The sequence below is a fragment of the Pseudorca crassidens genome, unplaced genomic scaffold (genome assembly GCF_039906515.1).
Source record: "Pseudorca crassidens isolate mPseCra1 unplaced genomic scaffold, mPseCra1.hap1 Scaffold_46, whole genome shotgun sequence".
NCBI lineage: Eukaryota > Metazoa > Chordata > Mammalia > Artiodactyla > Delphinidae > Pseudorca > Pseudorca crassidens.
The window spans coordinates 4,356,104-4,372,416 of record NW_027136299.1 but is presented as its reverse complement, the minus strand read 5'-3'; the positions used below and the strand labels follow the sequence as shown (position 1 = coordinate 4,372,416).

Here is a 16,313-nt window from a genome sequence, read left to right as displayed (position 1 = left end):
CTGCTGCATTTATGCCCCTGTACACATGCTTGATTCTCTTTCGGAGACATAGCAATCCATAGGTTTTAAGATACTTACTAGTCAGGTACATTCTTAGGCGTTTAATATGCGGTGTTGAGTCCATTTCGTTGAGCAAGGAGTAGCTCTTGTCTATTCCATATTTGGCTTAAGGAACTTTATCTGTGCTCATTTCAATCTCTGGTTTTATGCAGCACCCCAACTCACCTTTCCCCTTAAGCAAACATAAGTTGGTTTTCTAAATTTGAGACCCTGTTCTGTTCTGTAATTCAGTTCCTGTGTAGCCAAGTTTACATTCCGTGTATTACTGATATGTTATGATGTTTCTTTTTCTGTGTGACTTATTTCAGTTAGAATCATCATACCTGAATCCACTCATTGTGCTGCTAAGGGCCTGATGACATAGATTTCATTGCTGAGTGATATTGCTTTGTAAGTAAATACCACAACTTCTTTATCCATTTTTCACTTTCTGCGATGTTGAACTTGTACTGTAAACGAGGTTCTTGTAAACAGAGGCGTCCCAAATTTTGGGGTGGCTGTGTCTTTTTGATTTTAATTTCCCTAAGCTATAGGACCATAAGTGGAAGTGCCCTAGGCTCTGTTGCTTTGTTTCTTAGATGTTTCAGGAAATACCATACACTTCTCCCGAGTGTCTGTTGGCAATTTACATCCCGCCCATCAGCATAACAAGGCTCCCAGTTCTCCATGGCTTGTCCTGCCTTTCTGGATTTTACACGTTATTCAGATGGCCCTTTTGACCAGGGGGAAGTGAGACTTCATTGTGGTGCAGATTTCTTTTGCAAGCTTGCTTGGTTGGACAAAAAGGGCGTATGCGTTTTTTCCTGAATATATTCAGGAAAAAATGCATACGCCCTTTTTGGCCAAGTGCATCATTGTGGACGTTCTGCCTCTTTTCCTATGCTTTCAATGCAATTCCAGTCTACCTCCTGAAATCAGTTTCCTGCAATTCTGCCCCGCTTTCAAGTCCTCTTGGCAGCCTTACTTCAGTATATTTTTGGACGATAGCTGTCATTTATAACTCTGCAGGTTTGTGAATTACAGTGCCCCTGAGCTCCTTTCTTAAACTCGCTTTCTTGTGACCTGGCCGCAACACCGCAGGATGGCTTCAGGCCCTAATCTGGTTCCGGCACGGCACGCTGAGCCTTTGGTTATTTCCTCTTCCTGGTGGGAAATGAGAGTTAAATTTGCCCGTCGAGACACCTCCAGCTAGTCTCTCATTGGTTCTCACTATTCCTGTTCATCTTCCGCAGAAATTGCAAACTGGGCCAAAAAGGAGGTTAAAGGCGCTGACTCTCCAAGTGGGGAGAGTGTTAGTAAAGCGTCAGGAATGTTGCACCCGAGTACCAGGGGACCAAAACTGAGACATATTTGAACACGTCTCCCGTTCACACGGTTGATCATACTCTGGGTTCCACATGCATGTTTTAGCTGAAGGAAGAATACCTTAAACCTGGAGAGTTGAGACCCGTGGAATGGTTACCATGCAATATGACTTCAAAGGGTCTTCGTTTGCTCACCGAACCTCTCCAATCCTATCACTGCTGCGTTTATGCCCCTGTACACATGCTTGATTCTCTTTCGGAGACATAGCAATCCATAGGTTTTAAGATACTTACTAGTCAGGTACATTCTTAGGCGTTTAATATGCGGTGTTGAGTCCATTTCGTTGAGCAAGGAGTAGCTCTTGTCTATTCCATATTTGGCTTAAGGAACTTTATCTGTGCTCATTTCAATCTCTGGTTTTATGCAGCTCCCCAACTCACCTTTCCCCTTAAGCAAGCATAAGTTGGTTTTCTAAATTTGAGACCCTGTTCTGTTCTGTAATTCAGTTCCTGTGTAGCCAAGTTTACATTCCGTGTATTAGTGATATCTTATGATATTTCTTTTTCTGTGTGACTTATTTCAGTTAGAATCATCGTACCTGAATCAACTCATTGTGCTGCTAAGGGCCTGATGACATAGATTTCATTGCTGAGTGATATTGCTTTGTAAGTAAATACCACAACTTCTTTATCCATTTTTCACTTTCTGCGATGTTGAACTTGTACTGTAAACGAGGTTCTTGTAAACAGAGGCATCCCAAACTTTGGGGTGGCTGTGTCTTTTTGATTTTAATTTCCCTAAGCTATAGGACCATAAGTGGAAGTGCCCTAGGCTCTGTTGCTTTGCTTTCTAGATGTTTCAGGAAATACCATACACTTCTCCCGAGTGTCTGTTGGCAATTTACATCCCACCCATCAGCATAACAAGGCTCCCAGTTCTCCATGGCCTGTCCTGCCTTTCTGGATTTTACACTTTTTTCAGATGGCCCTTTTGACCGGGGGGAAGTGAGACTTCATTGTAGTGCAGATTTCCTTTGCAAGCTTGCTTGGTTGGCCAAAAAGGGCGTATGCGTTTTTTCCTGAATATATTCAGGAAAAAACGCATACGCCCTTTTTGGCCAAGTGCATCATTGTGGAGGTTCTGCCTCTTTTCCTATGCTTTCAATGCAATTCCAGTCTACCTCCTGAAATCGGTTTCCTGCAATTCTGCCCCGCTTTCAAGTCCTCTTGGCAGCCTTACTTCAGTATATTTTTGGACGATAGCTGTCATTTATAACTCTGCAGGTTTGTGAATTACAGTGCCCCTGAGCTCCTTTCTTCAACTCGCTTTCTTTTGAGCTGGCCGCAACACCGCAGGATGGCTTCAGGCCCTAATCTGGTTCCGGCACGGCACGCTGAGCCTTTGGTTATTTCCTCTTCCTGGTTGGAAATGAGAGTTAAATTTGCCCGTTGAGACACCTCCAGCTAGTCTCTCATTGGTTCTCCCTATTCCTGTTCATCTTCCGCAGAAATTGCAAACTGGGCCAAACAGGAGGTTAAAGGCGCTGACTCTCCAAGTGGGGAGAGTGTTAGTAAAGCGTCTGGAATGTTGCACCCGAGTACCAGGGTAGGAAAACTGAGACATATTTGAACACGTCTCCCGTTCACACGGTTGATCATACTCTGGGTTCCACATGCATGTTTTAGCTGAAGGAAGAATACCTTAAACCTGGAGAGTTGAGACCCGTGGAATGGGTACCATGCAATATGACTTCAAAGGGTCTTCATTTGCTCACCGAACCTCTCCAATCCTATCACTGCTGCGTTTATGCCCCTGTACACACGCTTGATTCTCTTTTGGAGACATAGCAATCCATAGGTTTTAAGATACTTACTAGTCAGGTACATTCTTAGGCGTTTAATATGGGGTGTTGAGTCCATTTCGTTGAGCAAGGAGTAGCTCTTGTCTATTCCATATTTGGCTTAAGGAACTTTATCTGTGCTCATTTCAATCTCTGGTTTTATGCAGCACCCCAACTCACCTTTCCCCTTAAGCAAGCATAAGTTGGTTTTCTAAATTTGAGACCCTGTTCTGTTTTGGAATTCAGTTCCTGTGTAGCCAAGTTTACATTCCGTGTATTAGTGATATCTTATGATGTTTCTTTTTCTGTGTGACTTATTTCAGTTAGAATCATCATACCTGAATCCACTCATTATGCTGCTACGGGCCTGATGACATAGATTTCATTGCTGAGTGATACTGCATTGTACGTAAGTACCACAAGTTCTTTATCCATTTTTCACTTTCTGTGATATTGAACTTGTACGGTAAACGAGGTTCTTGTAAACAGAGGCATCCCAAACTTTGGGGTGGCTGTGTCTTTTTGATTTTAATTTCCCTAAGATATAGGACCATAAGTGGAAGTGCCCTAGGCTCTGTTGCTTTATTTTTTAGATGTTTCAGGAAACACCATACACTTCTCCCGAGTGTCTGTTGGCAATTTACATCCCGCCCATCAGCATAACAAGGCTCCCAGTTCTCCATGGCCTGTCCTGCCTTTCTGGATTTTACACTTTTTTCAGATGGCCCTTTGACCGGGGGGAAGTGAGACTTCATTGTAGTGCAGATTTCCTTTGCAAGCTTGCTTGGTTTGCCAAAAAGGGCGTATGCGTTTTTTCCTGAATATATTCAGGAAAAAACGCATAAGCCCTTTTTGGCCAAGTGCATCATTGTGGAGGTTCTGCCTCTTTTCCTATGCTTTCAATGCAATTCCAGTCTACCTCCTGAAATCGGTTTCCTGCAATTCTGCCCCGCTTTCAAGTCCTCTTGGCAGCCTTACTTCAGTATATTTTTGGACGATAGCTGTCATTTATAACTCTGCAGGTTTGTGAATTACAGTGCCCCTGAGCTCCTTTCTTCAGCTCGCTTTCTTTTGAGCTGGCTGCAACACCGCAGGATGGCTTCAGGTCATAATCTGGTTCCGGCACGGCACGCTGAGCCTTTGGTTATTTCCTCTTCCTGGTGGTAAATGAGAGTTAAATTTGCCCGTCCAGACACCTCCAGCTAGTCTCTCATTGGTTCTCGCTATTCCTGTTCATCCTCGGCAGAAATTGCAAACTGGGCCATACAGGAGGTTAAAGGGACTGACTCTCCAAGTCGGGAGAGTGTTAGTAATCGTCTGGAATGTTGCACACGAGTACCAGGGTAGGAAAACTGAGACCTATTTGTACACGTCTCCCGTTCACACGGTTGATCATACTCTGGGTTCCACATGCATGTTTTAGCTGAAGGAAGAATACCTTAAACGTGGGTAGTTGAAACCTGTGGAATGGGTACCATGCAATATGACTTCAAAGGGTCTTCATTTGCTCACCGAACCTCTCCAATCCTATCACTGCTGCGTTTATGCCCCTGTACACACGCTTGATTCTCTATTGGAGACATAGCAATCCATAGGTTTTAAGATACTTACTAGTCAGGTACATTCTTAGGCGTTTAATATGCGGTGTTGGGTCCATTTCGTTGAGCAAGGAGTAGCTCTTGTCTATTCCATATTTGGCTTAAGGAACTTTATCTGTGCTCATTTCAATCTATGGTTTTATGCAGCACCCCAACTCACCTTTCCCCTTAAGCAAGCATAAGTTGGTTTTCTAAATTTGAGACCCTGTTCTGTTTTGGAATTCAGTTCCTGTGTAGCCAAGTTTACATTCCGTGTATTACTGATATCTTATGATGTTTCTTTTTCTGTGTGACTTATTTCAGTTAGAATCATCATACCTGAATCCACTCATTGTGCTGCTAAGGGCCTGATGACATAGATTTCATTGCTGAGTGATATTGCTTTGTAAGTAAATACCACAACTTCTTTATCCATTTTTCACTTTCTGCGATGTTGAACTTGTACTGTAAACGAGGTTCTTGTAAACAGTGGCGTCCCAAACTTTGGGGTGGCTGTGTCTTTTTGATTTTAATTTCCCTAAGCTATAGGACCATAAGTGGAAGTGCCCTAGGCTCTGTTGCTTTGTTTTTTCGATGTTTCAGGAAACACCATACACTTCTCCCGAGTGTCTGTTGGCAATTTACATCCCGCCCATCAGCATAAAAAGGCTCCCAGTTCTCCATGGCGTTTCCTGCCTTTCTGGATTTTACACTTTTATCAGATGGCCCTTTTGACCAGGGGGAAGTGAGACTTCATTGTAGTGCAGATTTCCTTTGCAAGTTTGCTTGGTTGGCCAAAAAGGGTGTATGCGTTTTTTCCTGAATATATTCAGGAAAAAACGCATACGCCCTTTTTGGCCAAGTGCATCATTGTGGACATTCTGCCTCTTTTCCTATGCTTTCAATGCAATTCCAGTCTACCTCCTGAAATCAGTTTCCTGCAATTCTGTCCCGCTTTCAAGTCCTCTTGGCAGCCTTACTTCAGTATATTTTTGGACGATAGCTGTCATTTATAACTCTGCAGGTTTGTGAATTACAGTGCCCCTGAGCTCCTTTCTTCAACTCGCTTTCTTTTGAGCTGGCCGCAACACCGCAGGATGGCTTCAGGCCCTAATCTGGTTCCGGCACGGCACGCTGAGCCTTTGGTTATTTCCACTTCCTGGTGGGAAATGAGAGTTAAATTTGCCCGTCCAGACACCTCCAGCTAGTCTCTCATTGGTTCTCCCTATTTCTGTTCATCTTCCGCAGAAATTGCAAACTCGCCAAACAGGAGGTTAAAGGTGCTGACTCTCCAAGTGGGGAGAGTGTTAGTAAAGTGTCTGGAATGTTGCACCCGAGTACCAGGGGAGGAAAACTGAGACATATTTGAACACGTCTCCCGTTCACACCGTTGATCATACTCTGGGTTCCACATGCATGTTTTAGCTGAAGGAAGAATACCTTAAACCTGGAGAGTTGAGACCCGTGGAATGGGTACCATGCAATATGACTTCCAAGGGTCTTCATTTGCTCACCGAACCTCTCCAATCCTATCACTGCTGCGTTTATGCCCCTGTACACACGCTTGATTCTCTTTTGGAGACATAGCAATCCATAGGTTTTAAGATACTTAGTAGTCAGGTACATTCTTAGGCGTTTAATATGCGGTGTTGAGTCCATTTCGTTGAGCAAGGAGTAGCTCTTGTCTATTCCATATTTGGCTTAAGGAACTTTATCTGTGCTCATTTCAATCTCTGGTTTTATGCAGCACCCCAACTCACCTTTCCCCTTAAGCAAGCATAAGTTGGTTTTCTAAATTTGAGACCCTGTTCTGTTTTGGAATTCAGTTCCTGTGTAGCCAAGTTTACATTCCGTGTATTAGTGATATCTTATGATGTTTCTTTTTCTGTGTGACTTATTTCAGTTAGAATCATCATACCTGAATCCACTCATTGTGCTGCTAAGGGCCTGATGACATAGATTTCATTGCTGAGTGATATTGCTTTGTAAGTAAATACCACACCTTCTTTATCCATTTTTCACTTTCTGCGATGTTGAACTTGTACTGTAAACGAGGTTCTTGGAAACACAGGCGTCCGAAACTTTGGGGTGGCTGTGTCTTTTTGATTTTAATTTCCCTAAGCTATAGGACCATAAGTGGAAGTGCCCTAGGCTCTGTTGCTTTGTTTTTTCTATGTTTCAGGAAACACCATACACTTCTCCCGAGTGTCTGTTGGCAATTTACATCCCGCCCATCAGCATAACAAGGCTCCCAGTTCTCCATGGCCTGTCCTGCCTTTCTGGATTTTACACTTTTTTCAGATGGCCCTTTTGACCGGGGGGAAGTGAGACTTCATTGTAGTGCAGATTTCCTTTGCAAGCTTGCTTGGTTGACCAAAAAGGGCGTATGCGTTTTTTCCTGAATATATTCAGGAAAAAACGCATACGCACTTTTTGGCCAAGTGCATCATTGTGGACGTTCTGCCTCTTTTCCTATGCTTTCAATGCAATTCCAGTCTACCTCCTGAAATCGGTTTCCTGCAATTCTGCCCCGCTTTCAAGTCCTCTTGGCAGCCTTACTTCAGTATATTTTTGGACGATAGCTGTCATTTATAACTCTGCAGGTTTGTGAACTACAGTGCCCCTGAGCTCCTTTCTTCAACTCGCTTTCTTGTGAGCTGGCCGCAACACCGCAGGATGGCTTCAGGCCCTAATCTGGTTCCGGCACGGCACGCTGAGCCTTTCGTTATTTCCTCTTCCTGGTGGGAAATGAGAGTTAAATTTGCCCGTCCAGACACCTCCAGCTAGTCTCTCATTGGTTCTCGCTATTCCTGTTCATCTTCCGCAGAAATTGCAAACTGGGCCAAACAGGAGGTTAAAGGGACTGACCCTCCAAGTCGGGAGCGTGTTAGTAAAGCGTCTGGAATGTTGCACCCGAGTACCAGGGTATGAAAACTGAGACATATTTGAACACGTCTCCCAATCACATGGTTGATCATACTCTAGGTTCCACATGCATGTTTTAGCTGAAGGAAGAATACCTTAAACCTGGGTAGTTGAAACCCGTGGAATGGGTACCATGCAATATGACTTCAAAGGGTCTTCATTTGCTCACCGAACCTCTCCAATCCTATCACTGCTGCGTTTATGTCCCTGTACACATGCTTGATTCTCTTTCGGAGACATAGCAATCCATAGGTTTTAAGATACTTACTAGTCAGGTACATTCTTAGGCGTTTAATATGCGGTGTTGGGTCCATTTCGTTGAGCAAGGAGTAGCTCTTGTCTATTCCATATTTGGCTTAAGGAACTTTATCTGTGCTCATTTCAATCTCTGGTTTTATGCAGCACCCCAACTCACCTTTCCCCTTAAGCAAGCATAAGTTGGTTTTCTAAATTTGAGACCCTGTTCTGTTTTGGAATTCAGTTCCTGTGTAGCCAAGTTTACATTCCGTGTATTACTGATATCTTATGATGTTTCTTTTTCTGTGTGACTTATTTCAGTTAGAATCATCATACCTGAATCCACTCATTGTGCTGCTAAGGGCCTGATGACATAGATTTCATTGCTGAGTGATATTGCTTTGTAAGTAAATACCACAACTTCTTTATCCATTTTTCACTTTCTGCGATGTTGAACTTGTACTGTAAACGAGGTTCTTGTAAACAGTGGCGTCCCAAACTTTGGGGTGGCTGTGTCTTTTTGATTTTAATTTCCCTAAGCTATAGGACCATAAGTGGAAGTGCCCTAGGCTCTGTTGCTTTGTTTTTTCGATGTTTCAGGAAACACCATACACTTCTCCCGAGTGTCTGTTGGCAATTTACATCCCGCCCATCAGCATAAAAAGGCTCCCAGTTCTCCATGGCGTTTCCTGCCTTTCTGGATTTTACACTTTTTTCAGATGGCCCTTTTGACCGGGGGAAGTGAGACTTCATTGTAGTGCAGATTTCCTTTGCAAGTTTGCTTTGTTGGCCAAAAAGGGCGTATGCGTTTTTTCCTGAATATATTCAGGAAAAAACGCATACGCCCTTTTTGGCCAAGTGCATCATTGTGGACATTCTGCCTCTTTTCCTATGCTTTCAATGCAATTCCAGTCTACCTCCTGAAATCAGTTTCCTGCAATTCTGCCCCGCTTTCAAGTCCTCTTGGCAGCCTTACTTCAGTATATTTTTGGACGATAGCTGTCATTTATAACTCTGCAGGTTTGTGAATTACAGTGCCCCTGAGCTCCTTTCTTCAACTCGCTTTCTTTTGAGCTGGCCGCAACACCGCAGGATGGCTTCAGGCCCTAATCTGGTTCCGGCACGGCACGCTGAGCCTTTGGTTATTTCCACTTCCTGGTGGGAAATGAGAGTTAAATTTGCCCGTCCAGACACCTCCAGCTAGTCTCTCATTGGTTCTCCCTATTTCTGTTCATCTTCCGCAGAAATTGCAAACTCGCCAAACAGGAGGTTAAAGGTGCTGACTCTCCAAGTGGGGAGAGTGTTAGTAAAGCGTCTGGAATGTTGCACCCGAGTACCAGGGGAGGAAAACTGAGACATATTTGAACACGTCTCCCGTTCACACCGTTGATCATACTCTGGGTTCCACATGCATGTTTTAGCTGAAGGAAGAATACCTTAAACCTGGAGAGTTGAGACCCGTGGAATGGGTACCATGCAATATGACTTCCAAGGGTCTTCATTTGCTCACCGAACCTCTCCAATCCTATCACTGCTGCGTTTATGCCCCTGTACACACGCTTGATTCTCTTTTGGAGACATAGCAATCCATAGGTTTTAAGATATTTAGTAGTCAGGTACATTCTTAGGCGTTTAATATGCGGTGTTGAGTCCATTTCGTTGAGCAAGGAGTAGCTCTTGTCTATTCCATATTTGGCTTAAGGAACTTTATCTGTGCTCATTTCAATCTATGGTTTTATGCAGCACCCCAACTCACCTTTCCCCTTAAGCAAGCATAGGTTGGTTTTCTAAATTTGAGACCCTGTTCTGTTTTGGAATTCAGTTCCTGTGTAGCCAAGTTTACATTCCGTGTATTAGTGATATCTTATGATGTTTCTTTTTCTGTGTGACTTATTTCAGTTAGAATCATCGTACCTGAATCCACTCATTATGCTGCTACGGGCCTGATGACATAGATTTCATTGCTGAGTGATACTGCATTGTACGTAAGTACCACAAGTTCTTTATCCATTTTTCACTTTCTGTGATGTTGACCTTGTACTGTAAACGAGGTTCTTGTAAACAGAGGCGTCCCAAACTTTGGGGTGGCTGTGTCTTTTTGATTTTAATTTCCCTAAGCTATAGGACCATAAGTGGAAGTGCCCTAGGCTCTGTTGCTTTGTTTTTTCGATGTTTCAGGAAACACCATACACTTCTCCCGAGTGTCTGTTGGCAATTTACATCCCGCCCATCAGCATAACAAGGCTCCCAGTTCTCCATGGCCTGTCCTGCCTTTCTGGATTTTACACTTTTTTCAGATGGCCCTTTTGACGGGGGGGAAGTTAGACTTCATTGTAGTGCAGATTTCCTTTGCAAGCTTGCTTGGTTGGCCAAAAAGGGCGTATGCGTTTTTTCCTGAATATATTCAGGAAAAAACGCATACGCCCTTTTTGGCCAAGTGCATCATTGTGGACGTTCTGCCTCTTTTCCTATGCTTTCAATGCAATTCCAGTCTACCTCCTGAAATCGGTTTCCTGCAATTCTGCCCCGCTTTCAAGTCCTCTTGGCAGCCTTACTTCAGTATATTTTTGGACGATAGCTGTCATTTATAACTCTGCAGGTTTGTGAATTACAGTGCCCCTGAGCTCCTTTCTTCAACTCGCTTTCTTGTGAGCTGGCCGCAACACCGCAGGATGGCTTCAGGCCCTAATCTGGTTCCGGCATGGCACGCTGAGCCTTTGGTTATTTCCACTTCCTGGTGGGAAATGAGAGTTAAATTTGCCCGTCCAGACACCTCCAGCTAGTCTCTCATTGGTTCTCCCTATTCCTGTTCATCTACCGCAGAAATTGCCAACTCGCCAAACAGGAGGTTAAAGGCGCTGACTCTCCAAGTCGGGAGAGTGTTAGTAAAGCGTCTGGAATGTTGCACCCGAGTACCAGGGGAGGAAATCTGAGACATATTTGAACACGTCTCCCGTTCACACGGTTGATCATACTCTGGGTTCCACATGCATGTTTTAGCTGAAGGAAGAATACCTTAAACCTGGAGAGTTGAGACCCGTGGAATGGGAACCATGCAATATGACTTCCAAGGGTATTCATTTGCTCACCAAACCTCTCCAATCCTATCACTGCTGCGTTTATGCCCCTGTACACACGCTTGATTCTCTTTTGGAGACATAGCAATCCATAGGTTTTAAGATACTTACTAGTCAGGTACATTCTTAGGCGTTTAATATGCGGTGTTGAGTCCATTTCGTTGAGGAAGGAGTAGCTCTTGTCTATTCCATATTTGGCTTAAGGAACTTTATCTGTGCTCATTTCAATCTCTGGTTTTATGCAGCACCCCAACTCACCTTTACCCTTAAGCAAGCATAAGGTGGTTTTCTAAATTTGAGACCCTGTTCTGTTTTGGAATTCAGTTCCTGTGTAGCCAAGTTTACATTCCATGTATTAGTGATATCTTATGATGTTTCTTTTTCTGTGTGACTTATTTCAGTTAGAATCATCGTACCTGAATCCACTCATTATGCTGCTACGGGCCTGATGACATAGATTTCATTGCTGAGTGATACTGCATTGTACATACGTACCACAAGTTCTTTATCCATTTTTTAACTTTCTGTTACATTGAACTTGTATGGTAAATGAGGTTCTTGTAAACAGAGGCGTCCCAAACTTTGGGGTGGCTGTGTCTTTTTGATTTTAATTTCCCTAAGCTATAGGACCATAAGTGGAGGTGCCCTAGGCTCTGTTGCTTTGTTTTTTAGATGTTTCAGGAAACACCATACACTTCTCCCGAGTGTCTCTTGGTAATTTACATCCCGCCCATCAGCATAACAAGGCTCCCAGTTTTCCATGGCCTGTCCTGCCTTTCTGGATTTTACACTTTTTTCAGATGACCCTCTTGACCGGGGGGAAGTGAGACTTCATTGTAGTGCAGATTTCCTTTGCAAGTTTGCTTGGTTGGCCAAAAAGTGCATATGCGTTTTTTCCTGAATATATTCAGGAAAAAACGCATACACCCTTTTTGGCCAAGTGCATCATTGTGGACGTTCTGCCTCTTTTCCTATGCTTTCAATGCAATTCCAGTCTACCTCCTGAAATCAGTTTCCTGCAATTCTGCACCGCTTTCAAGTCCTCTTGGCAGCCTTACTTCAGTATATTTTTGGACGATAGCTGTCATTTTTAACTCTGCAGGTTTGTGAATTACAGTGCCCCTGAGCTCCTTTCTTCAACTCGCTTTATTTTGAGCTGGCCGCAACACCGCAGGATGGCTTCAGGCCCTAATCTGGTTCTGCCATGGCACGCTGAGCCTTTGGTTATTTCCTCTTCCTGGTGGGAAATGAGAGTTAAATTTGCCCATCCAGACACCTCCAGGTAGTCTCTAATTGGTTCTCCCTATTCCTGTTCATCTTCCGTAGAAATTGCAAACTGGGCCAAACAGGAGGTTAAAGGCGCTGACTCTCCAAGTGGGGAGAGTGTTAGTAAAGCGTCTGGAATGTTGCACCCGAGTACCAGGGGAGGAAAACTGAGACATATTTGAACACGTCTCCCATTCACGCAGTTGATCATACTCTGGGTTCCACATGCATGTTTTAGCTGAAGGAAGAATACCTTAAACCTGGAGAGTTGAGACCCGTGGAATGGGTACCATGCAATATGACTTCCAAGGGTCTTCATTTGCTCACCGAACCTCTCCAATCCTATCACTGCTGCGTTTATGCCCCTGTACACACGCTTGATTCTCTTTTGGAGACATAGCAATCCATAGGTTTTAAGATACTTAGTAGTCAGGTACATTCTTAGGCGTTTAATATGGGGTGTTGAGTCCATTTCATTGAGCAAGGAGTAGCTCTTGTCTATTCCATATTTGGCTTAAGGAACTTTATCTGTGCTCATTTCAATCTCTGGTTTTATGCAGCACCCCAACTCACCTTTCCCCTTAAGCAAGCATAAGTTGGTTTTCTAAATTTGAGACTCTGTTCTGTTTTGGAATTCAGTTCCTGTGTAGCCAAGTTTACATTCCGTGTATTAGTGATATCTTATGATGTTTCTTTTTCTGTGTGACTTATTTCAGTGAGAATCATCGTACCTGAATCCACTCAGTGTGCTGCTAAGGGCCTGATGACATAGATTTCATTGCTGAGTGATATTGCTTTGTAAGTAAATACCACAACTTCTTTATCCATTTTTCACTTTCTGCGATGTTTAACTTGTACTGTAAACGAGGTTCTTGTAAACAGAGGCGTCCCAAACTTTGGGGTGGCTGTGTCTTTTTGATTTTAATTTCCCTAAGCTATAGGACCATAAGTGGAAGTGCCCTAGGCTCTGTTGCTTTGTTTTTTAGATGTTTCAGGAAACACCATACACTTCTCCCGAGTGGCTGTTGGCAATTTACATCCCGCCCATCAGCATAACAAGGCTCCCAGTTCTCCATGGCCTGTCCTGCCTTTCTGGATTTTACACTTTTTTCAGATGGGCCTTTTTACCGGGGGGAAGTGAGACTTCATTGTAGTGCAGATTTCCTTTGCAAGTTTGCTTGGTTGGCCAAAAAGTGCGTATGCGTTTTTTATGAATATATTCAGGAAAAAACGCATACGCCCTTTTTGGCCAAGTGCATCATTGTGGACGTTCTGCCTCTTTTCCTATGCTTTCAATGCAATTCCAGTCTACCTCCTGAAATCGGTTTCCTGCAATTCTGCCCCGCTTTCAAGTCCTCTTGGCAGCCTTACTTCAGTATATTTTTGGACGATAGCTGTCATTTATAACTCTGCAGGTTTGTGAATTACAGTGCCCCTGAGATCCTTTCTTCAACTCGCTTTCTTTTGAGCTGGCCGCAACACCGCAGGATGGCTTCAGGCCCTAATCTGGTTCCGGCACGGCACGCTGAGCCTTTGGTTATTTCCTCTTCCTGGTGGGAAATGAGAGTTAAATTTGCCCGTCCAAACACCTCCAGCTAGTCTCTCATTGGTTCTCGCTATTCCTGTTCATCTTCCGCAGAAATTGCAAACTGGGCCAAACAGGAGGTTAAAGGCGCTGACTCTCCAAGAGGGGAGAGTGTTATTAAAGCGTCCGGAATGTTGCGCCCGAGTACCAGGGGAGGAAAACTGGGACATATTTGAATACGTCTCCCGTTCACACGGTTGATCATACTCTGGGTGCCACATGCATGTTTTAGCTGAAGGAAGAATACCTTAAACCTGGAGAGTTGAGACCCGTGTAATGGGTACCATGCAATATGACTTCAAAGGGTCTTCATTTGCTCACCGAACCTCTCCAATCCTATCACTGCTGCGTTTATGGCCCTGTACACACGCTTGATTCTCTTTTGGAGACATAGCAATCCATAGGTTTTGAGATACTTACTAGTCCGGTACATTCTTAGGCGTTTAATATGGGGTGTTGCGTCCATTTCGTTGAGCAAGGAGTAGCTCTTGTCTATTCCATATTTGGCTTAAGGAACTTTATCTGTGCTCATTTCAATCTCTGGTTTTATGCAGCACCCCAACTCACCTTTCCCCTTAAGCAAGCATAAGTTGGTTTTCTAAATTTGAGACCCTGTTCTGTTTTGGAATTCAGTTCCTGTGTAGCCAAGTTTACATTCCGTGTATTAGTGATATCTTATGATGTTTCTTTTTCTGTGTGACTTATTTCAGTTAGAATCATCGTACCTGAATCCACTCATTATCCTGCTACGGGCCTGATGACATAGATTTCATTGCTGAGTGATACTGCATTGTACGTAAGTACCACAAGTTCTTTATCAATTTTTCACTTTCTGTGATATTGAGCTTCTACTGTAAACGAGGTTCTTGTAAACAGAGGCGTCCCAAACTTTGGGGTGGCTGTGTCTTTTTGATTTTAATTTCCCTAAGCTATAGGATCATAAGTGGAAGTGCCCTAGGCTCTGTTGCTTTGTTTTTTAGATGTTTCAGGAAACACCATACACTTCTCCCGAGTGTCTGTTGGCAATTTACATCCCGCCCATCAGCATAACAAGGCTCCCAGTTCTCCATGGCCTGTCCTGCCTTTCTGGATTTTACACTTTTTTCAGATGGCCCTTTTGACCGGGGGGAAGTGAGACTTCATTGTAGTGCAGATTTCCTTTGCAAGCTTGCTTGGTTGGCCAAAAAGGGCGTATGCGTTTTTTCCTGAATATATTCAGGAAAAAACGCATACGTCCTTTTTGGCCAAGTGCATCATTGTGGACGTTCTGCCTCTTTTCCTATGCTTTCAATGCAATTCCAGTCTACCTCCTGAAATCGGTTTCCTGCAATTCTGCCCCGCTTTCAAGTCCTCTTGGCAGCCTTACTTCAGTATATTTTTGGACGATAGCTGTCATTTATAACTCTGCAGGTTTGTGAATTACAGTGCCCCTGAGCTCCTTTCTTCAACTCGCTTTCTTGTGACCTGGCCGCAACACCGCAGGATGGCTTCAGGTCCTAATCTGGTTCTGGCACGGCACGCTGAGCCTTTGGTTATTTCCTCTTCCTGGTGGGAAATGAGAGTTAATTTTGCCCGTCAAGACACCTCTAGCTAGTCTCTCATTGGTTCTCGCTATTCCTGTTCACCTTCCGCAGAAATTGCAAACTGGGCCAAACAGGAGGTTAAAGGGACTGACTCTCCAAGTCGGGAGGGTGTTAGTAAAGCGTCTGGAATGTTGCACCCGAGTACCAGGGTACGAAAACTGAGACATATTTGAACACGTATCCCGATTACATGGTTGATCATACTCTAGGTTCCACATGCATGTTTTAGTTGAAGGAAGAATACCTTAAACATGGGTAGTTGAAACCCGTGGAATGGGGACCATGCAATATGACTTCAAAGGGTCTTCATTTGCTCACCGAACCTCTCCAATCCTATCACTGCTGCGTTTATGCCCCTGTACACATGCTTGATTCTCTTTCGGAGACATAGCAATCCATAGGTTTTAAGATACTTACTAGTCAGGTACATTCTTAGGCGTTTAATATGCGGTGTTGAGTCCATTTCGTTGAGCAAGGAGTAGCTCTTGTCTATTCCATATTTGGCTTAAGGAACTTTATCTGTGCTCATTTCAATCTCTGGTTTTATGCAGCACCCCAACTCACCTTTCCCCTTAAGCAAACATAAGTTGGTTTTCTAAATTTGAGACCCTGTTCTGTTCTGTAATTCAGTTCCTGTGTAGCCAAGTTTACATTCCGTGTATTACTGATATGTTATGATGTTTCTTTTTCTGTGTGACTTATTTCAGTTAGAATCATCATACCTGAATCCACTCATTGTGCTGCTAAGGGCCTGATGACATAGATTTCATTGCTGAGTGATATTGCTTTGTAAGTAAATACCACAACTTCTTTATCCATTTTTCACTTTCTGCGATGTTGAACTTGTACTGTAAACGA

The 16,313-nt window shown here is 43.7% G+C and overlaps 1 long non-coding RNA gene across 8 annotated transcripts in view; it reads left to right on the top strand.

Moving 5' to 3' along the window:
- Positions 1 to 16,313, top strand: part of LOC137218209 (uncharacterized) — a 977,125-nt gene that overhangs the window by 723,320 nt on the left and 237,492 nt on the right. Inside the window, exon 4 of one of the 8 annotated variants that reach the window (XR_010940523.1) lies at positions 3,529 to 3,552. The exons of the other annotated variants lie outside the window; for them this stretch is intronic. This is a non-coding gene — a long non-coding RNA (uncharacterized lncRNA). Of the gene's footprint in view, positions 1 to 3,528; positions 3,553 to 16,313 lie in introns of those variants that run through there. 8 annotated transcript variants of the gene reach the window in all.